This window comes from Telopea speciosissima, chromosome 10, assembly GCF_018873765.1.
Source record: "Telopea speciosissima isolate NSW1024214 ecotype Mountain lineage chromosome 10, Tspe_v1, whole genome shotgun sequence".
Lineage (NCBI taxonomy): Eukaryota > Viridiplantae > Streptophyta > Magnoliopsida > Proteales > Proteaceae > Telopea > Telopea speciosissima.
The window spans coordinates 11,292,148-11,317,097 of record NC_057925.1 but is presented as its reverse complement, the minus strand read 5'-3'; the positions used below and the strand labels follow the sequence as shown (position 1 = coordinate 11,317,097).

The window sequence follows — 24,950 nt, the reverse complement described above, 5'->3', positions numbered from 1 at the left end:
ATTAGAACCGAATTGGGAGTTGCACTAATCCAGGACAAGCTTCTTGAGAGCCGCTTGAGGTGGTATGGTCATGTCCAACTGAGACCTATGGATGCACCGGTAAGAAAGAGTGACTAGATTCAGTTTGCCAGAGCTAAAAGAGGTAGGAGCAGGCCTAAGATGATTATTGGAGAAGTGGTAAGAAAGGTTATGCATGTGATAGGGCTCGATCCTAGTAATGACCGCAGATAGTTGTTTGGAGGACAAGGACCCATGTAGCTGACCCCTTGTAGGGGAATGTTCCTAGGATGCTGCTTTGACTCTTTCCTTTACTTATTTTCTATTCTTCTTCCTTTTACTTCTTTTTACTTCTCTTATTTCTTTCACTGTCATAACCTCTTCGGATCCATGTAGCCGACCCCATTTAGTTGGGATAAGGTTATGGTTGTTTATTTTTTATGAAATGAAATGATGTTTTATGAATTAATTACAAGATGTGAGGCATGATAAGTTAACAGTAAAGAACTGAAACTGAATGTTACATCAATGTCCGTTTCAACAAAATGAATGAAAAGGATAATGGGGTTCCTCAATGTCTACCCCACCAGTATGGGGGACAATAGGGACTCCATCAATGTCCAGCTCACCCTTGAGTTGAGAACAATGTGGACTGGAAGTGGAGGCATGGTACAAAATTTTGCGAAATTTCGCCGATATATTGGTGAATTTCAGAAATTTTGGTAGTGCCGAGACGAAATGCGAAAACGAAACAAAAAAAGTACATATTTCGACGATATTTCGGGACATTTCGGAACAATTTGGTATATCACTGAAATATTGCCAAAATATGGTATATGCCACTTAAAGGGTTAAGTAACCCATGCTATAAATACCATATCTCGCAATTTTTGGTTGAAATTTCGACCGAGACCTGCAGAGACCTCCATAACACTATCTTGCTTCTGTTTTTGCTTTCTTCCACTCTTCCAACTTGGATCCAAGCATTGTTCTTCTTCATTTTCGATAGATTGTCACCAGAAACACGTCGAAGCATCATCCAAGCTCATCCTCCAAGGATTTTTCACTTCTTATGAGTTTTAATTAGTTTGTTTAAATTTCTTTTATGTCTTTGACTGCCTAATCAATGTGTATTTAACTATTTATACATTAGGGTCAGCGACCGTATATTGTCAATCAAGGGTACAAGCCCAAAACACCACTTTGAGTTCATTTTTTTGCAATATGAAGGTTTAAATGTGTTTATTTAGCTTAAATAAGGGTGTCCATAAAATATCAGGCCTAGATATGGCCAAAGACCCACCGAGATGGACTGCCGAAATATTGCAGAAAAAATGAAATATTTCGGCGAAATTTCTACTTATTTCGGATATTTCAGTTATCTCGGTAGGCCCGAGATACCGATATATCGCGAAATTTTATACCTTGAGTGGAGGTACGTAAAGAAAGTAAAGGAGCACCAAAGACTTGAAAAGATAAGAATAGTAGAAACCCTGTGACTGCCAACCCTTTCCAGTAGAGGTTTAGGTACTAGATGAGGCTTAGAAAGGTCTCTCTCCTAGCATACGTCGGCAATATGTAATGGCACGAATCAAGACGTATCTCCAGTGTGCAACGGTGATACATAACAATACACTGGGGATGGCTATCAGTGTGTGACAGCGATACATAACGGCATTACTAATTGCGAGATAGTGTCCTCACCCTTATGAGATGCAGAGTGATAGGTCACTGAGATGACTGGCACAGAGAAAGTAAAAGACACGTGATGTTTGCATTGTTTTATATGCCATGCATGATAGCTTAATATGATCAGATATCATATTCCAAATTGATAGATTCATGAGTACAACATATTTTAGAATGATTTATTAAGTATAGCATGATTTGTTTTTATTCATCGAGTATGATATGAACTGCATTCTTTCTCACTGAGCTAGTTGAGCTCATCCCAATATTGTGATTGTTTACAAAGCATGTACAAACAGAGAGCCACTATGCAAAGTGTACTAGACGAGCTAGGGGAAGGACGAAGGGCCCTCTGAGTAGAAGGTCAGAGAGAGATCAGATATTTTTGGTGTTTTGACACACTTTTGAGATGTATATTTTGGGAGATATTGCTTTGATGTAATTAAGAAAGGGTTTCAAAAGTGCAATAATAGTTAGATGTTTCCAATATGATGGCTGATGCCAGTTTATTAAAATGTTTATAGTTTTACCGATGTGATATTCTGATGCTCTAATATGATTATAGTTTCCGCATTTAGAAAGTAACAGAAATGGTAGACCAAATAATTATTGTTATAATACCAGAAGTTAGAAAATCAGATTAGAGAAAGTAGAAGAGAAGAGAGAAGAAGAAGAAAGAGGAGGAGAAGAAGAGAGCAAGTCTCATGGAAGAGGAGACCTGCGTGAGAACAGAATGTTCTCTCGCAGGTTACTTAATGCTTATTTATAAAATAATGTAACTTGGATAGAACTGCCCTTTTATATGCTGAAACACAAAAACAGAAATAAAACAAGGACACAAAGACCTATTTGCCCATATAACTATCGACTTCAACACTCCCCCTCAAGCTGGAGCATATATATCACCCATGCTCAGCTTGTTACAAGAAGACCGAAAAATAAGAGCAAATAAAGACTTTGTGAACACATCAGCAATATGATCAGATGAAGAGACAAAAGGTGTCTCAACCAGCTTCTTCAACACAGCACTGCGAACAAAGTGACAATCCACTTCTATATGCTTAGTTCTCTCATGAAAGACGGGATTACTAGCAATATAGATGGCTGCCTAGTTGTCACAAAACATCTTCCTCGGGGTTGGAATAGAAAACCCCATCTCAAGGAGAGACCTAACCCACATCAACTCTGCAGTGGTATAGGCCATGGCTCTATACTCAGCTTCAGCACTAGACCTGCCAATCGTGGTCTGTTTCGTGCTCCACCACGTAACCAAATTTCCCCCAACAAAAGTACAATATTCTGTAGTAGATCGACGGTCACTAGTAGAACATGCCCAATCAACATCAGAATAATAAATCAATCCCTTCCCAGGGGCTCCTTCAAATACCGAAGAATACGAATAGCTGCTTCCCATTGATACTTGCAAGGGGACGGCATGAGCTGACTGAGAACCCCAACAGCATAGGAAATATCTGGCCTAGTGACTGTCAAATATAACAATTTCCCAATTAAGCTTCTATAGGGATGAACATCTTTAAAACTCTCACGATCATCAGAACCAAACTTGTGACTAGGGTCCATAGGAGTATCCACTGGTTTTGCAACAAGCATACCAGTTTCAGTCAACAGATCTAGTACATATTTCCTTTGGGACAGGCTGATTCCCTTCTTGTTTCGGATAACCTCAATCCTAAGGAAATAGTAAAGCTGGCCCAAATCTTTGGTCTAAAAATGCCGCTGTAAGTAGCTTTTCACCTCCTGGATCCTATTTTCATCATTTCTTGACACAATGATGTCATCAACATAAACCACTAGAATCACCAATTTCTCTCCTTGGCGGCGAACACAAAATGGTCAGAGAAGCATTGAGTAAAACCAAATTGTGTGACAACAGAACTTAACTTCTCAAACCATGCACGTGGAAACTGTTTCAGCCCATAAATGGCTTTGTGCAGCCTACACACACGACCACTATTCTCCCCCTGAGCAACATAGCTCGGAGGTTGCTCCATATAGAGCTCTTCAAGTAGGTCACCATAAAGAAAGGCATTCTTGATGTCTAACTGATACAACAACCAAGCAAAATTCATAGCCAAAGAGATAATGATGCAAACAGAATTCAGCCAAGCCACAGGAGAAAAAGTCTCAAAATAGTCAACACCGTAAGTCTGGGTATACCCTTTAGCTACCAGGCGGGCTTTAGGCCGCTCAACAGACCCATCAGAATTGTACTTAATAGTGTACACCCACTGACACCTGACTAGGTCTTTACCAGGAGGTAAATCCACCAACTCCCATGTATGTTGAGTTAGTAAAGCATCCATTTCCACATCCATGGCCTGTTTCCAAATAGGATTATGAAGAGCCTCAGTGTGAGTGCAGGGAATAGTATACGAAGACAACGAGGTAGCATGACTATGGGGACAAGAAGGAAGATGGGATAAAGAAACAAATTGCTCATTAGGATAGGTAGTGAAAGACTTTTGAGTACATGAACGTTTACCTTTCCGAGTAGCAATGGGCAAGTCATCAGGATCCGGATCAACTGGTGAGATAGGAAGAGCAGGTAAGGTGGGATCTCCACCAGCGGTTAAGGGAAGTGCAGGAAGCGATGCAGATGGGCCAGTCTGATTCGTATGGAGCTGCCCAAAATGCCTCTTGCGCCGGTACACCTGTAGTTGAGTAGTCATAGGAACAATGGCAGGAATAGGAGGAGCTTCAAACACAGCTAACGGATCACTTGACACAATAGGATTGTCAGAAAAATAGGATGTACCCTCGAAGAAGGTGACATTCGCATTCACAAATTGTCTGCGAGTGAGAGGGTCATAGCATCTATACCCCTTTTGGGTCCTAGAGTAACCTAAGAAGATACACTTGGTGGACCGAGGGTCCAACTTATCACCATGGAGATGGAGATTGTGAACAAAGCAAACACACCCAAAAACTCTAGGAGGCAAGCTAAAACTCGAAACACCGAGAAATAAAATAGAAAAAGGTGATTTGTCACCAAGGACAGAAGAGGGCATGCGATTAATCAAGAAACATGAAGTAAGAACTGCATCACACCACAAATGTTTGGGCACTTGCATATGCAACATGAGGGCCTGACAACTTCAAGTAAGTGCCTATTTTTCCGTTCCGCAACTCCATTCTGTTGAGGAGTATAGGAACAACTAGTCCGATGAATCATCCCTGTAGAAGCACAGTAAGAGGAGATCTCATTTTGAACAAACTCTAGAGCATTATCAGACCGAAATATTCTAATAGAAGCATTAAATTGGGTCTTTATTTCATTGCAAAAATTCTGATCTATCCTTTAAAAGATACAGCCATGTAGTCCGAGAATAATCATTCACAAAGGTGACAAAATAACGAAAACCATGTCTATTGCTAGCACGTCAAGGACCCCACACATTTGAATGCACTAAGTAAAATAAAGACTTACTACGGGGCATAGAGCGAGATGGAAAGGTAGCACGATGATGCTTACACAACTCGCAGCCCTCACACTCTAATTTATTCAAACTCTTAAACTAGGGAAAAACAACCTGTAATCTAGATAAAGATAAATGTCCTAGCCTACAATGCCATCGAAACGGAGACTCTCCACCAACAATAGTAGCTACAGCCGAAGCAGACAGGGCAGCGCCATGCAAATAATATAGGCCATCTTTCTCACATCCTCCACCAATCGTCTTCCTCGTGTGAAGATCCTGAAAAACACAGTAAGAAGGAAAGAAGGTTACCGAGCAATTTAGATTTTTAGTAAGTTGGCTAATAGAAAAAAGACTTAAAGGAAATTGAGGAACATGTAGGATTGAAGAAAGAGAAATATTAGAATTAAGAGAAACAGTACCATGCCTGGTAACAGGAGTAGAGGAACCATTGGCCACAATAACAGGAGGGGTGTGAGAGTTAGAAAATATAGAACTAAAAACCGATGACTTATCAGCATAGTTATCAAGGCGTCACCATGGCGTCCAGGCTCCTTGGTCGCCTTGAGCGCCATGGCGGGCGCCTTGCTGCCATGGCGGTGTCGCCTTGATTTTTGACTCTCTAAAACGCCATGGTCGCCTTCCTGCCTTGATAACTATGCTTACCAGTCATAAGCGGAAGCCCCCGAATCAATGATCTAGGGTATGGAAGTAGTAGAAAGGAGAACGACAAGAGTACCTGCATGAGCTAAGGTAGCAGCGGTGGTGGTCGCCCCACAAGTGGAAGTAGATGATTCCAGACTCTTGATGCGTTGCATGAGTTGTTGCATCTCATCACGAAGGTTGGTAGAAGAATCTCCCACGGTTAAACCAGCTTTAGAATCGCTAGGTGTAGCAACATCAGAACCATCTTCAGAAGCTGGCCAAGTTTTGAGCCCATTCGGGTTTCCCATGCTTGGACCAGCAAGTGTCAACAGTGTGATTTGTCTTCCCACAATAGGAACATAACCGGGCTGCTTTATCAAGATGCTGTCCGCCAGAATTACGACCACCACATCCACGTCCTCCCCCTGAACCACGGCCTCTACCATGGCCTCTAGTAGTAGTGAAAGCAGAATTTTCCTTTGGATTGGTGTCGGGCTTGGAGCTAGGAGAAGCAATACGCTGCAATCTAGAAAATGTGTCATTCAAGGTAGGGACAGATTCACCAACAAGTAGATGTCCTTTAACAGCCTTGAGACTAGGATTTAAACCAGCCAAACATTTAGACACAAAAAACTCGTTTCTTTGAGCCTTCAACTTCTCAATGTCAGTGGTGAGGGGCTGGAACATATTTAGTTCTTCGACCATTCCCTTAAAGGTACTGTAATAGTCTTAGAGAGACTTGTCCAACTGCTGAAATTGAAATAATTTCTCGTAGAGGTCGAAGATACGTGTCATACTCTTCTCTTGAGAGTATGTCTCCTTGAGATCATCCCAGACTCCCTTTGCCGTGGTGTGGAACATAACATTCGCAGCAATGTCTGGCTCCATGGAGTTCCACAACCAAATCAAAATAATAGCATTCTCCCTTTTCCAAGTACTATACTCCTTAGAGTCAGGTTCTGGAGGAGGAGAAGTAATATAGTCAAACTTGTCCTTAGCTATAATATAAACTTGAACAGCCTATGCCCACAATAAGTAATTGGAACCCCCCTTCAGGTTTATTCATGTAATCTGAACATTCACATTGTCGTTGGAGGTCTTCGAATCAGCCATAGTGTATAAACTTCAAAAATCAATAGGGACAAGCACCCAGAGTAACCGATTCAGAAATAATAAATGTAGAGGAGCAGCAACCAATATCACTCAATGGAAGCAGCCAAACCAGCAGTAATAAACAGCAGCAGCAGATAATAAAAGGAAAATAATCTTCAGCAAAACCAGAGGTAATAGACAGCAGCAGTCTCACACCGATGGAAGCAGCCAGAACAATGAACCAGGCAGATCGATCTCAGGGTTTATGAGAAGGAGAAGAAAACTTCAAAGCAGCAGCATCATCACCCAAAACAGAGTACAATAACCTCCAGAAGCACTAAATAACATGTAGAGGTAGGCCGGAACCACAGGACATCAAGCAAAAACTTCCCCAAAAAAAAATCGATAATTGTCAGGGTTTTACCCTGGAATCGATCTCAGCAGTCTTCAAGAATAGTTGAGGGAGAACTCCAATCGATCATCAGATCAAGTAGTTAATAATAAATAGGGTAAAGTACACGTACCCCCCTGTAATGCACCCAATATTCCTCGTACCCCCCTAAGCTTCTGATAAGTCCACGTACCATCCCTCAATATTCCACGTACCACCCCTGCTTTACCCCCCTAATGCCATTTAAGTCCACACCAGGTATTAAATGCTAAAAAATGACCAAACTACCCTTTCTTCTATCTTTTCTAAAATTTGAAAAGACCTAATTGCCCTGACCTATTTGCTAAAATTTGAAAAGACCAAAAATGCCCTCATCTTCCCCAAATCATCATCTTCTTTGACATACCCACCACCACCGCCACCCACCATTAACACCATCACCACCGTGAAGCCCCACCTCCAGCACCACCGCCACCCACCATGAACCCATTAATTTACTATTCCAATCCCAAATAGAATTCCTGAATATAAGGCGGCCGGCACCTCATAGCGTAGGGCAGCCAGCCAGCAACGGTCTTAATAAAGATCTGCATCTACAAACTAAGAAATAAATTTTCAGAGCGACGAAAACCACCAAGGTCGGTCCTCTTGTGCTCAGCTTTCCCTTTCCATGCCTCTTCTTCTTTCGTGTAATAGACAACAAGAGGACCGACCAAGAGCATCTGCAGTTTTGAATCTGGTGAGTTTTTTTTTTTTTCTCCTCTTCACAAATCTATGTTTGTAGTTCGTATGATTCATCTGAAATTGTTCTTAGGTATCAATACTTTCCCGGGATGAAATTAGACCTACCCATGTTGGAAATGTTTTGGTTCTATGTTGAATTGGATTTGTTGTTTTGATTTTCGGCCAGTAATGAATAAATAGTTGTTGGATTTTGTGGCTCTAATTATGCTATTGATTTTGGGATTTTGTTTGGAAAAAAAAATATTGGTTTCTGGCTAATCTTGGTATCGATTGTAGATTTGATTTCTGAGCAAGAGGTGGATCTATCTTAGATTTGATTTCTGAGCGATCTTGAATACGTTTTGCTTCGATTTTTGTTTTTTTTTGGTGATATTAAGGATGCTTTTTAGTGAAAGATTGTGTTTTTGAGAAGAACAAAATTCCCTTTAAATATCCAAGAGAAATATATTGGGTTGGTTTCTCTTACTACTTCCATTTTTGTGGTCCTGGGGTTTGTGTTTGATGACTGAGAATTGGTTTTGTGAAAGAAATTATTTGTTGGTTTTGAGAGATTGATTGAATTAAATAGTTTTCTTTTCTGGTTTACCTTCTGTTGAGAAGAAAGGATTGTGGACATTTTTTTGGGTGCGTTGAGAAATGGAAAATGGGTGAAGTTAGGGTCTGGGATGACCTTTTTAGAGATTTAAACCTGTGATGAAAGGTTACTGTTCTATCTGCATTGAATTTGACGGGTTTTTGTTGATGAAACAAGTATATTATGTGTTTTGTCCATCGCCTTCGATCAGTTGCAGAGAGAGACAGAGAGAGAGAGAGAGAGAGAGAGAGAGAGGTAGTGCATATCCGTTCTAAAGCGGTGGTGGTGGTGGTGGTGGTGGTGGGTATCTACATGATAAAAGAAGATGATGATTTGGGGAAGACGAGGGTATTTTGGTCTTTTCAAATTTTAGCAAATAGGTCAGGGCAATTAGGTCTTTTCAAATTTTAGAACAGATAGAAGAAAGGGTAGTTTGGTCATTTTCTAGCATTTAACACTTGGTGTGGACTTAAAATGGCATTAGAGGGGTAAAGCAGGGGTGGTACGTGGACTTATCAGAAGCTTAGGGGGGTACGAGGAATATTGGGTGCATTACAGGGGGGTACGTGTACTTTACCCTAATAAATATCACTCCATTCATTCTTCAAGGAGTGGAATTACATCATAGAAGAAGCAGCTATAGGTGGCTGTACACCACAAACCAAAAATCAATGAAGGGAAATCAGAAGAGGATCGTGGGGGGATTACTCTAATCTGATTAATCATGCTCTGATACCATGTTATAATACCAGAAGTTAGAAAATCAGATTAAAGAAAGTAGAAGAGAAGAGCGAAGAAGAAGAAAGAGGAGGAGAAGAAGAGAGCAAAACTCGTGGAAGAGGAGACCTGCGTGAGAACAGAATGTTCTCTCGCTGGTTACTTAATGCTTATTTATAAAATAATGTGACTTGGACAGAACTGCCCTTACATATGCTGAAACACAAAAAACAGAAATAAAACAAGGACACAAAGACCTATTTGCCCATATAACTATCGACTTCAACAATTATCACACAGCGGCCTGTGAGAACCAGCATCCATATTTGGGGCCGCTACACGTATGGCTAGGAATGAAGCTTCTTCCCACCAAGAACCTCCCAGCCCTTAAGCTCAAGAGCACAGCAGGATCATTTCTCCTCCAGCATGTTGAATCAGACAGCATACTTGTTCCTCATCCGAGCACAAGAAGGTTGAAAACTATTTTCGAGGGGAAGAATTGAATATGGATGCAGTAGCATTGGATTGGCTGAACAAATATAATAGGCTTTGGAAGCTTTAAGAATTACAAACCATCAAAATCCTGTCTTTTCTAATAGAAGGGGTTTTATGTAATTCTTTAATTTTTCACAAGGGTTTTATGTAATTCTTTAATTCTCAGGGAGTCTATGTAATTTTCTCATTTAATTATGCTAAAAGACAGCTGTTGAAGTTGTCGGGCCCAGTCTGGTCATAGGTTTAGTTTAGACTAGTATTGTATTATTTAGAAAATCTTACTTTAGTTTTTAATTGGTATAGCTTGTTAAGATGTTAAAGTCTATAGGGATTCCAGTTTCTTTTTTATTTAAAGAGTTGTAATTCACCCCAATCAACAGTGGAACAAACAGAAACCTTTTTTTATTGAGAAACTGATTTAGACGACTCCTCTCTTCCCCTTTCCCCCCTCATTTCTGTACTTCTCTCTCTTCTTTTACTTTTCTCTCCTGCTATCTCTCGTCTTCTTCCTGATTTCTTTCCCATCAAACATCCCTTCTCTTACTATTCCTTCTCCTTTCTACTATATTCTTCTTCAGTTTAAGCAGGTATTGCTCTACAGAACCAGAAGAAGATTCCCTTCCTTTGGTTGGTATTCTCTACTGCAACTACTGCAGGAATTCAGCAAAGATTTCTCTATATCCAGCTCTCTTAGCCTGATTAATCCTAGATTCTGACTTGAAAAAATTTGGGACCAAGCATTGTATTTCAATCCCTCCCCCGCACCCCAAAAACAAACCCCAAAATAGGTCAATCAAATACTTGGAAAGAAGTGAAGAACTCACAGAACCAAAATTGTCATTGCTTCAGAGTTTTTTTATATACAGAAAACCAAACAAAAGTGCAAAACACATCACAATATCGAGTTAATGTGTAAGTATTATATGCCTGTCATGTAAATGTATTAAGGAATCAATACAAAAATTAAAACTAGATGAAATTATAAACAATTATCCCTTTTTGTAACCATAGTGAATAACTCATTTCATAAAAATAATATGTAACTCCAGTATAAACATGTAAAAAGGTTGCTTACTAGGAAGTTTCAAAGGAACAGACTTACCTTGTTTCAATAATATAATCTTCCTCCAAAATGCAGATTCTATGGCCTATATTATATGGTCTCATGGGAAGGAGAAACTACACCAAAATTAGTGAACATCAATCAACTGGAGGCGTTGATGCTTCACTAGGTTCCCCATCCATAAGTCTGTTGAAGATACCGTTGCTGCTAAAAATAACAGGCAATACTATTCAGAGGCATATTATAGTTAGAAAAAATCTGATACACAGTAAGCAAAAGCTGAAAGTTAAAGTGGTCAAGAAAAAAATACATGAAAGGAACAGCATCTTTTTTGGAAAAACATCTTAACAAACATCTTGAACAAATATACTCATTGACAATAATTTTCCAGAATAAAATTTCAAGCTGAAACATCCTTATATCATGTTTGAAACCCAAACAAACTATAGGTTACCTGGTTCCTTTTACCAGAACTTCTCTTAACATTAAAGGTGAGCTGCTTAGACCTCCTCCTAGCTGGACTGCAACAATAACACATCTTGGATATCAACTAGCAACTCACTAATCCATTTCATACCACACTTTTTTAGAAGGGAGAATGATGTAGATAAATCACAGAAGTGGGCAAATTTTAGTGGAAATAAGCCTTGGGTTTGGGTTACATATCTATTGGACCTTTGGTTTAAGGATTTTTTGATGCAATATGCATCTTTAATGGACCTAATATATAGGTAAGAGGTAGGGATATGGGGATTTATTTATTAGTTAGTAAGGGTCTTAATGTTTGTTTTCGTTTAAATTCTGTCATTATTTTTTTATATTATCTTAGCTGGAATTTTTTTGTACAAATCTTAGCTGGATTAGGTGTGAAGTTAGATTTCAAAATTTCCAATCCAATTGAACTGCCACCTTTTTTTGTAATTTATTTTTGGATAAGCATGCATGTAAAAGGTTTTGATGCTATTACTTACATTATGAGATCCGGTTAAGAACTAGTCTCTTGCTGGACTTCTGGTCCGTGATTAGTCTTCATTATTTGAATAACTTGATGGATGGTTAACACTGTTGTTAGAAAAAGTATTGAGGAACTCTGAGAATAAGGTCAAATGGAAGCAATTAGTGTATGGTAAAACCTTTCTCATATGAGGGAAGCAGAACCCTGAGCCCTGAGGGATGCTTAATTTCTGTCATTAAGTTTTCCAGAAGGGAGTTCATAAACCCATCCATAATTTTACATCCCACCAGGCATAAACTTTTTTGGGGGGAAGGGGGGGATGGATGGATGTTGGGGGCAAATTGTCTGCAAATGGCTGTCAGATTCTCTAACTCTTGTAAACTAGAGGGATAAGGGATGCACACGAGAAGAAAATGGGGGGTAGGGGAGGGGAATCTGTCTGAGGGCCTCTTTGGTATCACTTTTCATTTTCATTTTCTGACACAAACGTTTGTACAAGTGTTTGGTACAATTTATAGACACTATTTCTATTTACAAAACATCAAAATAATAGAATAACCATAATAGAGTTGAGACCTTATTATGGATTTTGGCCAAAAATCTTTTTTAGTCATTTTTTCGGTACTTTAATGAGCATGTGCTTATAAGTCCCAAAGTCAAGGGTAAAGGAGTCATTTCCTCCTTTAATTAGAAAGGTACGCCCCCACTCCCCCCTCCTCCTCCTCTTCTTCTTCTTCCCCGACCAAGCAATTTACGGTTGCGTCTTTTGATCGCCACTCACGGCAACCGACCGAAGCAACAACTTGCCTCGAAACCCTCCGGCGAACGCTCTCGAGGTTCTAACTACCAAAACGCCACCCTCAAACGCCGGAAAGAGAACAGCAGTGACTCACGGCTAACCATCGTTGGTGACTTGGTTCCCAAATCAGTTGCAGATTTTAGGGTTTTTAAGGCTGGTTTTGCAATGGTGGTGAAAATAGGAGATGCATTGGACCTCGTGCAAGAGATGAGGAGGAAGGGATGTGACCCAAATGCAACTTCATTCCAAGCCCTCTATTCCAGAGAAAAAATGGAGGAAGCTATGCGGGTCTTTTTATTAATAAATGCATACCTAAATAAATGATTAAGAGATGACTTTAATCCAAAATATAAAGAGTTCCCAGTTATGTTGATCAAAAGTTCTATTATCACAACATTAGAACTTCTAAATGAACCAATTTCTTTCAGAACATTCTAAATTTATGTGAAGCTTCTCTTCAAACACGACTCAGTTTTGCAGTACTTTTGGGGTGAAAACTTGATAATTTAGCATGATCAAACATGCAGCCTCTCCACACACACACAAATCCAATCTCTTCAATCACAATTTTGATCCAAGCCCTCTGTTCCAGAGAAAAAATGGAGGAAGCTATGTTCCAGCAAGGTTGCAAGCCTGCAATCCAAACCAGATGACTTATTTCCCACCGTTGCAACTCGCGGCTAATCGGAGTAGCAGGGGCCAATAAGTCCCGGCGAAGGGAGACCCACCTACTACGATGATCTAGCGGAAATCGGGAGGCTGGAAAAGTGTTGGAAACGGCTAGAAAACACCACTGTAATGCAAGGAGAACTGAGAGAGTTATAAAGAAGATGGGTGAAGGGAACATCTCTTAACCCATTTCTTCAATAAACCATTTTGCACAGAGATACCAAACACATTTCTTAAAAAAAAAAAAATTTTACATCTATTGGTTACCAAACCAATTTTATGTTTTGATAAAAATGGTTTTCATTAATGATTTATGTTAAATAGGTAAAAATGAAAATGAAAAATGATACCAAAGAGGCTGATGCAGAATAATTACCAAACTGGGCTTCTTTTATTAGGAATAAGTCTAGGGTTGGGAGATATACATGTTGAGCCTTTGATCCCAAGGGTTTTCTATGTAATAGGCCACTTTAATGAGCCTAAACTAGGGGTATATAGGTTGCATACGGGATTAGCCCAAAACTTAGTTTATTTTTATGTTTTTAATTGAACCGGTTCAATTGGTTGCATCCAATTGGTTCAATTTAAGTGATCATGTGACTTAGTTAAGTGGTCATGTGACAACTTAAGTGGTCATGTGATGTAAGTTGGGCTGGATTAGGACTCCATAATAGGGCTGTAAATGGATAACCGAAAATCCGAATTCGATCCGCATCCGTATCCGTTTAGGGGCATCCGTATTCAATTAGAGATATCCGAAAAAAAATCCGAATACTCCGATAAAAATCCAAATCCGAATCCGAATACTTAATTATAAAAAATTAAGTAAATAATGATCTTGAGGGTTTTTTAAGATTCAACAGGTTCTAGAATATGAGGAAAAGAGAATCATGATCAAAAACTATGGATTGAGAGTGAATTGTATCCACTAGGGGGAGGAAGGTTCGAGTTACACAAGGCAGAGGTGTAAACGGATGGTCGAAAATCCGAATTCGATCCGCATCCAAATCCATCCGAATCCGTTTAGAGGTATCCATATTCGACCAGGATATATCCGAATCCGATTACATTCGATCCGTATCTGAGCCGAATCCACTCCATTTACAGGCCTACTCTATAAGTCCAGCCATGTTTTGAGTCTATGTCCTTAAGTATTTCAGTTTCCTAGTTAGTTTAAGTTACCTAATAGGTTAGGGATAGGGTTAGGCCTTTCCTTTTTAGTGTCCAAGTCTATTTTGAGTCTTCTATATAAGTTTGTAAGGGAGGCCAGCATTGAATACGAATTTGATTAATGAAAAACTTTTGTTTGCTGCCATTGCTGCTGCCCTGCTCTGTTGAGTGTTGCTCCTTGTGAGTGTGCATCTTTGTGGATCTCAAGGTGGAAAGAGACTGGTGGAATCCGGTTGACTCCTTACGCCGTGACGGCTGGGAGGATCTTCTTCAATTCGAAGGTGGTTCTATCCTTCACATCTGTTTAAGCTGCTGCCAGTGGAATCTCCCGTAAGTTTGACACCCAATTTCTTCTTCTAACCCTCTAATCCTTTCCCCCAATCGATCCGTTTTTTTTTTGTTTGAATCCCATAAACCCTAACTCCATTAAACCCTAGATCTTGCTGTCCAGCCATATTCAACCATTAGAATTACTTCAAATTCAAACCACAGCCTCTCCTTAACACCCCCTACACTCGACCCAAGCTGCTGCCCCTATTTGTCTTTCAAAACCCTAAATTTGACCAAATTTCTAAAACCCAAACCTGAAACCCTAACCCTAATTTCTGGAATTTTGAATTCTCATCTAAACCTAACCAAATCTAGCTTTCTAAACTCCCCAAAACCTGCCTAGTGTAATCGTATAAACTCGATTCCCATTATCCTACCCTAACCCTAGGAACTGACCTAAATCCTAGTGCTGAATTCAAACCAGCAGCCCCTTTTGTTATTTGATCCTGTTGTTTGGCTCCTAGTAGGTCTCCTACCTATCTAGGACTACATTAGAGGCCCTGAAAGAACAATTTAGCAAGAATGCACAATTTCTAATTAGGCTGTATCTGATCATTGCACGACATCACCTTCCACAAACCAATTACAATGACACTTAGTAAAGCTGTTTATGGGTTGTCAACTCACCTGCTACCATATGTCTCTATCAAACTGATGACGAAACTAAAAATTGAGTTCATTCAATAAGAAATACAACACCAAGCATGCCCGCAGGAATCCTTCCAAGCAGCAATGTACTATCAGAGATGGGTATTTTGCACTAATGCAAAGACTGAACAAGTTCTCTCCAGGCTGTTTATGGGTAGTTAACTCACATGCTACCATATCTCTCTATCAAACTGATGATGAAACAAACAATTTTGAGTTCATTCAATGAGAAATACAAGATCAAGCATGCCAGCAGGAATTCTTCCGAGTGGCAATGTATTATCAGAGATGGGTATTTTTCACTAATGCAAAGACTGCAGAAGTTTTCTTCCCATTTCATGGGCTAAACAATATCTATGTTACAGTCTACCATTCCTGAAATATATCAGACTCCACGAATTAAATTTGAAACTATAGTTCATTGTCATGGTTTACACTAAGCAATGAACTTTTTAATGCTTTCATGACGCTAGGACGCTACCATCACAATGCAGCAGAAAGTTATTAGTACTATAAGGTTAAAAACACAACAACGCTACTAGAAATATAGTGAATTAACCTTCTAACTGTATCAAAGTTCCAAATTTCTTTGAGAGGGTGTTTTCAACCCTTGGTTAAAGGGAAATATTTCCTCGAAATCAGGGGAAATCTGGTAAAAATCTACAAGCCTATAGAATAGATACTGTTCAAGTAAGGTCATATGGTAAAAATCATAGAAGCGAGGGAAATGGAGAAATATAAATAAATAAATATATATATATATATATAAGAAAAGAGGAAGAAGAAGAAGAAGAAGAGAAGAAGAGAATAAGAGAAGGAAAGGAGAAGAGAGTGAAGGAGAAGCTGGTTTCTCTATATCGAGAGAGACCAGACCCAAAAGCTTTATATATATATATATATATATATATATCTCAGCAATATAGGGGTAGAAAAGGAACAAAAAAAGAGAGGAGGGGGAAGCCCTCTCGGTATTAGCGTCAAAATGTCTGACGCTAATCCTAAGAGGGGTCTTTCCCTTTTTACCCTCCAACATACACTTCTAATACTCCCCCTCAAGCTGGAGCATATATATCAATCATGCCCAGCTTGTTACAAATATAGTCAACCCTCCCACTTACTAGAGACTTAGTGAAAATATCAACAGGTTGTTCTCCAGTCTTAACATACTTTGTAGAGATTACGCCCTGTTGGAGTTTTTCTCTTATAAAGTGGCAATCCACTTCAATATGTTTAGTTCTCGCATGAAATACGGGGTTTGAGGCTATATGTATCGTTGCTTGGTTGTCACACCATAATTGCATTGGTGTGGAGCTCTCAAACCCTAGCTCAGTCAACAACATCTTCAACCAAACCAGCTCACAGGTAGCATGGACCATAGCTCGGTACTCTGATTCTGCACTTGATCTTGCCAGTACACTCTGTTTCTTACTCTTCCATGAGACAAAGTTCCCTCCAACAAATACACAATAGCATGTAGTTGACCTCCGATCCATCGGTGATCCAACCCAATCAGCATCAGAAAATCCCTCAACTCGTGTAAGGCCATGATCAGTGCACACTAATCCTCGTCCAGGAGCCTTCTTGAGATACCTTAAAATCCAAATAACAGGATTGACAGCATCCCAATGAGGTGTCCTAGGAGATGACATGAATTGACTTATAACACAGACCGGATGTGAAATACCAGGTCGAGTGAATGTCAAGTAATTCAGCTTTCCAACCAACCTTCTGTACCTTTCCGGATCATGAAGGGGATCTCCTCATCTGCAACAAGCTTGATATTGGGATCCATTGGTTTATCAAGAGGTTTACAACCTAGAATCCCAGTCTCCTTAAGCAAGTCAAGAGTATACTTCCGTTGTGAGAGAGATATTCCCTTCTTGGATTGAGCCACTTCAACCCCTAGGAAATAATTCAACTTTCCCAAATCTATAATTTGAAATCTTTGTTATAGATGAGTTTTCAAACTATCAATTCCTATAGAGTCATCACCAGTAATCACAATGTCATCAACATATACAACCAGAAAAATTCTTCCAGTACTTATCCGTCGATAGAAGAGAAAGTAGTTACTATTGCAGCGTGACAAACCAAACTCAAGAACCACTTCTGTAAACCGGCCAAACCACGCCCTTGGAGTCTGTTTCAAACCATACAAGAATTTCCTCAATCTACAAACTAACCCAGACTCCTCTTGAGCAACAAACCCTGGAGGTTGCTTCATATGCACCTCCTCTTGGAGATCTCCATGGAGGAAGGCATTCTTAACATCGAGCTAATGCATAGGCCACCGATGAGAGACGGCAAGAGAGATCAAGACCCGAACAGAGGTGAGCTTGGCAACTGGAGAAAAGGTATCCAAATAATCAACACCATAAACCTATGCATAGCCTTTAGCCACCAATCGAGCTTTCAGGCGAGTAAGAGATCCATCAGCATTAACTTTGACCACATAGACCCACCGATAACCAATGGCAGACTTCCCAGGGGTAGTGGAACAAGGTCTCAAGTGTGGTTATGGTCCAAAACCTGTAATTCTTCTTCCATAGTTGTCCTCCAGCCTGAAATAGATAATGCCTCTGCAATGCCCTTAGGAATCGGATGAGAAGCAACAGTGGAAAGACAGGTTTGAAAGGTAGAAGATAAACCGGAATAAGCAACATGAAAAGAAATGGGGTGTTTAACACACTGACGAGTACCTTTCCGATGTGCAATGGGCTGATCCAAATCAGAAGAGATAGGAGCAGGGGTAGCATCCACAGACGGCAAAGACGTGGTAGTAGGCAGAGCATCAATAGGGGCAACAACTTCTTCTCTCAAACGAGGTTCATGATGATAAACATGAATGATTGGAGGCTGCACTGGAGGCTGAATAACACAAAGAGGAAGATCCTCATCCAAGGAAGGATCCTCAACAGGTTCTTACACATAAGTTTGAGACTCAAAGAAAGAAACATCAGCATTAATAAAATACTTGTGAAGAACAGGAGAATAACAACGATAACCCTTCTGAACACGAGAATATCCCACAAAAATGCATTTAATAGCCTTGGAATCTAACTTCGACAAACCAAGAGTATGGTCCCGAATAAAGCAAACACACCCAAAGACCCGTGGGGGCAAGGGGAACAAAGAGTCAGAAGGAAAGAGCAAAGCATGAAGAATGCCCCCACCTAGGATAGAGGAGGGCATCTGATTGATAAGATAACAAGCAGTTAACACTGCATCAGCCCATAAAGACTTGTCCACTTTCATTTCAAAGAGAAGGGACCGAGTAACTTCCATCAAGTAACAGTTCTTCCGTTCAGCCACACCATGTTGTTGAGGTGTGTCAGAACAGGAAGACTGATGAATGATCCCACGAGTGGTCATAAAGTTAGAAAAAGGGGCAAAAAATACTCCCATGCATTATCACTACGCAAAACCTTAATATAAGAGCCAAATTGATTCTTAATTTCAGCAATAAATGAAGAAAAAATAGAGAACAATTCTGAACGACTTTTCATCAAGTACAACCAAGTCACACGACAAGGACCCCATACATCAGAGTGAACCAAAGAGAAGGGATGTAAGGCCCGTTTGTTGACACGAGGGGTATAACTCACACGGTGGAGTTTCCCAAACTGACACGACTCACACTCTAAAACTGAAAGGGAACACAAACTAGGAAACAGTTTTTGCAAACTCTATAAAGAAGAATGACCAAGACAACAATGAAGCTAATGACGGGTAGTTGTGCTCGAAAAAGCAACTGAAGATGTGTCTTCAAGAAGATAGAGCCCCCCTGAGACCCTGCCTCTACCAATCGTCCTCTTCGTCCGCAATTCTTGAAAGAACAAAGAATCAGGAAAAAATGTTATGGAACAGTTGTAGGCATTGCTAAGTTGGCTAACAAATAAGAGATTAAAAGGAAATTTAGGTACATACAAGACAGAAGAAAGAGACAAGGAAGAAGTGGGCTAAACAGTACCAATGCCTCTGACTGTGGCATAGGAACCATCAGCTAAGGTGACACTCGAATGAGAAGGTTGTAAAGAGGAAAAGATACTTGAAATGCTAGACATATGGTCTGAGGCCCCTGAATCAATAATCTAGGGCCGAGAAGTGGAGAGACACGCAGTGGATTACCTTTCTGGACAAAAGTAGCAGTGGAAGAAATGTCCTAAGTAGCCTTGCCCTGGCTATAGTAAGCATATTCCTCCTCTGTCATAGTCAAAGTCACACGACGGTCCTCAACAGGTACAAGTGGGGCTGCAAGGTCAACACTGGCAGTGTTGGCTATCTTGGACTATGGTGGTTTGCCATGTAGCTTCCAACAATAACGCTGAATGTGACCAGATTTGCCACAATGATGGCAAGTCCTTGGAGGACCAGATTTCTCAGACTTCTCAAATGAGTCATGGGTACTAGCAAAAGGTACAGCTGGGGGGAACTTGGCAGGCTGATGACCCCCACTACGGCTACTACTCACAAGAGCAGAACTATCACCAGAAGAGACTCGAGTAGTGTCATGAGACACGAAGAACTCCAGAAAAAGTGTCTACAAGAGATGGAACTGTGACACCCCCAAGAATCTAAGACCGTGCTGAGTCAAAGTCAGGGCCCAAACTGCCCAAGAAACTCATAACTGCTAGTTGCTCACGTTGTTGCTACATCTGGGTAACATCAGAGGTAATGGGCAGCAAAGCATTCAACTCCTCATACATCCTCTTGAAATCAGCAAAGTGTTGGGTCAAGGGTCGACCCTTTCTATCACCTCGATAAAACTCTTGAGAGAATTCATAAATCCTGGAGAGGTTGTTGTGTCCAAAGTATAAAACAGCCAAATAATCCCATAGATCTTTAACAGTGTCAATATGGGTCACAAAGTCTATAATATTACTATCCATAGAATTTAACATCTGACCCAAGATACGAGCATCAGCAACCTCCCAAGCATCATCAGCCATGGTAGCAGGTTTCTTTCCAGTCAAATGATGTTTCTCACCCCTTCCTGTGAGAACCAAGGTCACAATCTTGTGCCATTACTGAAAATTCTGACTTCCTTCTAGCTTCTTAGAGGTCAAAAAATTTGGGGATGAGGATACAACCTCGGGCACAACCTTTGTATCCTTCGATGTCGCTCCCATAATTACCACCAAGAAAACCCCAAAGAAATAGTAACAGCCCACAAACAAGCACTAGAGATAAAGGCAGCAGAGCAACCGAAGCACAAATGGGCACTAAAGAGCCACCGAAAAGAGTAGAAATCAGGTCAAAATATGGATTCAATCACCTACAAATCCATACAAAAGACAGCAAACCTGAGATGAAGGTCTTACCGATGTCTTCAAACCATTGGAGCAGCCTTCCAAATACTTCAACACTTCAGAAATGGGGTAAGATACCCCTAACAGCAGAGGAGATCCCTTGAGACTACAAACCGAGACTGAGAAGAGCCCTCTTTCTTCAATCGATTGTGCTAGAAAGGAACTGAGAGAAAGAAAGAGATGGAAGCAAGCCCCTCTTGATCAGATGAGCTCTGATACCACGTAAATAAGAAAAGAGAAATAAGATGAAGAAGAAGAGAGTGAGGGAGAAGCAGGTTTCTCTATATTGAGAGAGACCAGACCCAAAAGCTTTAAATATATATATATATATATCAGCAATACAAGGGCAGAAAAGGAACAAAAAGAGAGGAGGGGGAAGCCCTCTCGGTATTAACGCTAGAACCTGACGCTAATCCCGAGTGCGGTCTTTCCCTTTTTACCCTCCAGCATACACTTCTAAGTTCTAATAATATATATATATATATATATATACATATAGATCCTTATTTAAGCATAAACACACATCTAGGTGTAATTAGATACACAATAAAGCCATCCAAAATGGCTGTAATATATTGAAACTTAAGTATACAGTTTGTCGTATAGGTTATGATCAATATAGTATATTCTACATAAGTGGATATATCACAACATGATAATAAAACAATAGAATCATATACAAATCATACCATTCAAACCTATGATTTATTCTTGTTTATTTAATCATATTAATTAATTACTTATTAATTAAAGTTCAAAAGTATAATACAACATTTTATGAGTAAAAACAGAATAGTTACATCTATACAATATGCTGTATTTAAGCTCCCCAAACCCACTTTAAAATCTCCCTAATCTGGTGCAAATCTCATTCTTAATGTTGCAAAAGGCTCTAATGTTGTGAAATCTCTTTTTTTTTTTTTTTTTTTTTTTTTTGGGAGGGGTGCAGGGGGAGAAATTTGAGCTAAAAAGGGTATAGGATCCAATTTCAAGCCATTTTACAACAAATAGGTGGAAATCAGCAATTGCACTTAAGAGATGTATCATTTTGGCATTTTTAGCAACATTTTGATGATTCAATAGAAAAAAAAACTCCAAACTTCAGTAGAATATTATATTATTCCCTCCCCTCCCCCAATTTTGATTCCTACATTTAGGCTCCATTTGTTTCAATTGAAAATATTTTCCATGAATTGTAAAAAACCAATTCAAAATTGCATAAGAATTGGAAAATATTTACGGAAATGAAATACTAAAAGTTGAAAAGCAACTTCCATTTTTTAACTCTAGGAAGTCATTTTCCCAAAATGGTGGTGATATCTTGATAACTGATACAGTTGGCACCCATGGAGGACTCCACCCTAATCAATCAACCATGCCTAAACATAGCTCCTTATCGTGTCCAACCAAAAAAATGGCATATGGCAGAAAAATATAATGTAAGATTTTTAAATAACAATATTTTCCAGGAAATGTTGTTCAGTGTTGTTCAGCAAAACAAACAGAACCTTAGCAAAAGAGAAATATTTTAGAAACTCCAATTCTGACGGAAATTAAAACATTGACTGTAATGCAATTCAGGAATAGGAGATGATAACCCCAGACAGTTTTCTACATCTTCAACATTGTGGACTAGCAATAGAAGGAATGTATTTCTAATCTAATGTAGATCTCCTTCTTAAAGATGTAGAAGTAATGTAGTCCTAGGTTAGAATAATCAAACTAGGAACCAATAACCAGGATCTGATCTGAACAGTAATTTTGGGTAGGTCAAAATAGGTGTTTTGGCCAAATTAGGATTAGGGTTTAGTGGGGTTTGGGGTTTGATGGTAGGGTTAGGTCAAGTTTATGTTGGGGAGTCTTCTAGTGAAGGTCTTGTTAAGTTTTAACAAGTCTAGGACTGGTAATCAGAATCAGCAGCAGGTTTTGGAGTCTAGGGTTATGGTTTTTGAAAGAAGAAAGAGTGGAGTTATTAGGGTTTGGCTGGGCAGAATTGCTCCCAACTTGGATTGAGTTCTCTATGAGGACTGATGAACACGACCAAGGTTTGAGACAATTTCCATGGCTGGAATGGTTTTGGACAGAATGTGGAAGTTTGGAAAATTAGGAGAAAAGGGGGAATTTAGGTTTGGGGATTTGGTTCTGTTGGGACAAAGGACCAGGCATGACGAGAACGAGCCATAGAGGTCGTGAGTCCAAGACGAGGTCACGCGGCCCGACAAGCACGAACGAGGATGCTCCCCGAGCTCGTAGAAAGAGTCGAATCATGAACATAGTACTATGGCAGGCACAAGGTCGCCCCCCAGCTTGCGTCGCCAAGACGTAGCCCGTTCGCCTGGTAACGGCGACGGCCTGACCACAACCAAGCATGAGAGGAACGACCTCCATAACTTACGTAAACAACACCAAGTCTAGCATGGACCAACCAAGGTCCGAGGCTTTCGCCCACGCCACGCCTAATCCGGCGCGTGGGAAGTAATGGATAAACATTATCCCCACACTTCACTCTACAATGGTCTCACTCCACTCCGAGATTCCAGCTTACCTATTCAGGCACGATTCTACTTCTCAACCACCTTAAATATGGGAGGTAACACACGACCAAACTATCTGAATTCTCATTGAATTGACTATTTCTCAAAGATCAAACTTAAGCATCGGAGTGAGATCACCGGTGACGCCCGGTCCTCTCTGCTAATCCTTGTTTCGCAGGCGGAACTCGCTCCTGCAGGATTTCTGACACAACAGTTTGGCGCCGTTTGTGGGAACGACATTCTCAAAAGCCTCGAAACCTCTTTCAAACAATACAATCTGGTATCATGGCGGGAGAACAAAGCGTCGTTCCAACCAACACTCAAGTTCCACCCGCTGTGAAAAACGTAGTCACACGCCGGGTGACGAAGAATACTCGCGGTGGAGGACTAGCTGGAAAACAAACCCAACGGCGAGCGAATATCAGACCCACCAGAGCCCAGCTCCCGACTGCAGGCGAAGCCGCCGGAACCCAACCTTCTGCGACTGAGGTGGCTGACCAAAATACAATGCAGGATCAAGGCCAGTCTAGCCGCGGCATCAGGGCACTTCCACCTCCACCGCCATTGCCCCAGGGAATCACTCCCACGTTGGTAGACCCTAATGCGCCTGCCAATGTGGGCCAGATCCAGGACCTGCAGAAACAGGTGCTCCACCAGAACGAGTTCCTTAGGGATGTGGTCAGAGAGTTGCAAGCGTTGAGAGCGGCAAACCAGGCAGCTGCTGTTTTCGTAGGCCTGCCAGCACCAGTCCTGCCCCCAGCACCTGTATTGGTACTCCCAAGGAACACACAGGAGAATCCGAGACCTGCCAGAGATGATGCGCGTGCAACGGGGAGCAGGGCTGGGTCCTCACACCCGTCCAAAAGAGAGTTACCCCCGCCGGAAGTTGTTCGCGCCGGGAACCTGCCTACCATAAGTAGGCCCCTGCGAGAAGGGGAACAATCGGTGTCCACTGGCCGAAGGACTCATACCAGGACCGAAAGGACCCGCTCAAAAGCCTCTGATGTGCGTGCTGAACAGGTGGTCCAACAAAGGTCGCCCAAGCGTGACTTGCGGGACAAGTTGAATGTGCGCCGAGCCCGTGCTGACCCCGTTGTCAACCAGATCATGGAAAGCGAGCTTGACCGTAAGCTCAGGGAGATGGATACCAAGATCGCGGCTCTAGAGAGGGGAAATGTCCCTGAGGAAAGCTTCAGACCCGGCCAACATCCCTTCACGGCCGAACTCATGAGGGCTGAACTCCCTAAAGGCTTCAAGCCTCCTACCTTTGAGGCCTACAATGGGAAAGGCGACCCCAACGACCATATCAGTTACTTCAATGCCATGATGACAGTCTACGGCGGGTCTGATGTGGTGTCGTGCCGCTCATTCCCAACCTCCCTAAAAGGGCCGGCAGCACTATGGTTTACAAAACTGAAGCCAAACTCAATCAGAAGCTTCACTGAGTTAGCCAAAGCGTTCGTAAGCCGCTTCCAGAGCAGCGTGAAGTAAAAGAAGACCGCTGCCAACATGCTAGCCGTTAAACAATGACCTGATAAGTCCATCAGGGATTACATTACCCACTTCAACGCGGAAAGCTTGGAGATCAAGGACCTGGATGACGCAATGGCTTTCAACGCCTTGCATAATGGAGTCACCAATCATGATTTGGTGAAGTTGCTCGCCTTGGACCCCGTGACTACCATGCCGTAG

General features: G+C 41.0%; 1 protein-coding gene across 3 annotated transcripts in view; it reads right to left on the bottom strand.

Moving 5' to 3' along the window:
• LOC122644199 (L10-interacting MYB domain-containing protein-like) overlaps window positions 1-24,950 on the bottom strand; it is a 43,578-nt gene that overhangs the window by 7,172 nt on the left and 11,456 nt on the right. For 2 of the 3 annotated variants that reach the window (XM_043837819.1, XM_043837817.1), the window contains exon 2: window positions 10,884-11,048. The gene's annotated coding sequence lies outside the window, so the exon portion shown is untranslated. Of the gene's footprint in view, window positions 1-10,883; window positions 11,052-24,950 lie in introns of all 3 variants that reach the window. The other variant, XM_043837818.1, reaches the window with a different exon arrangement.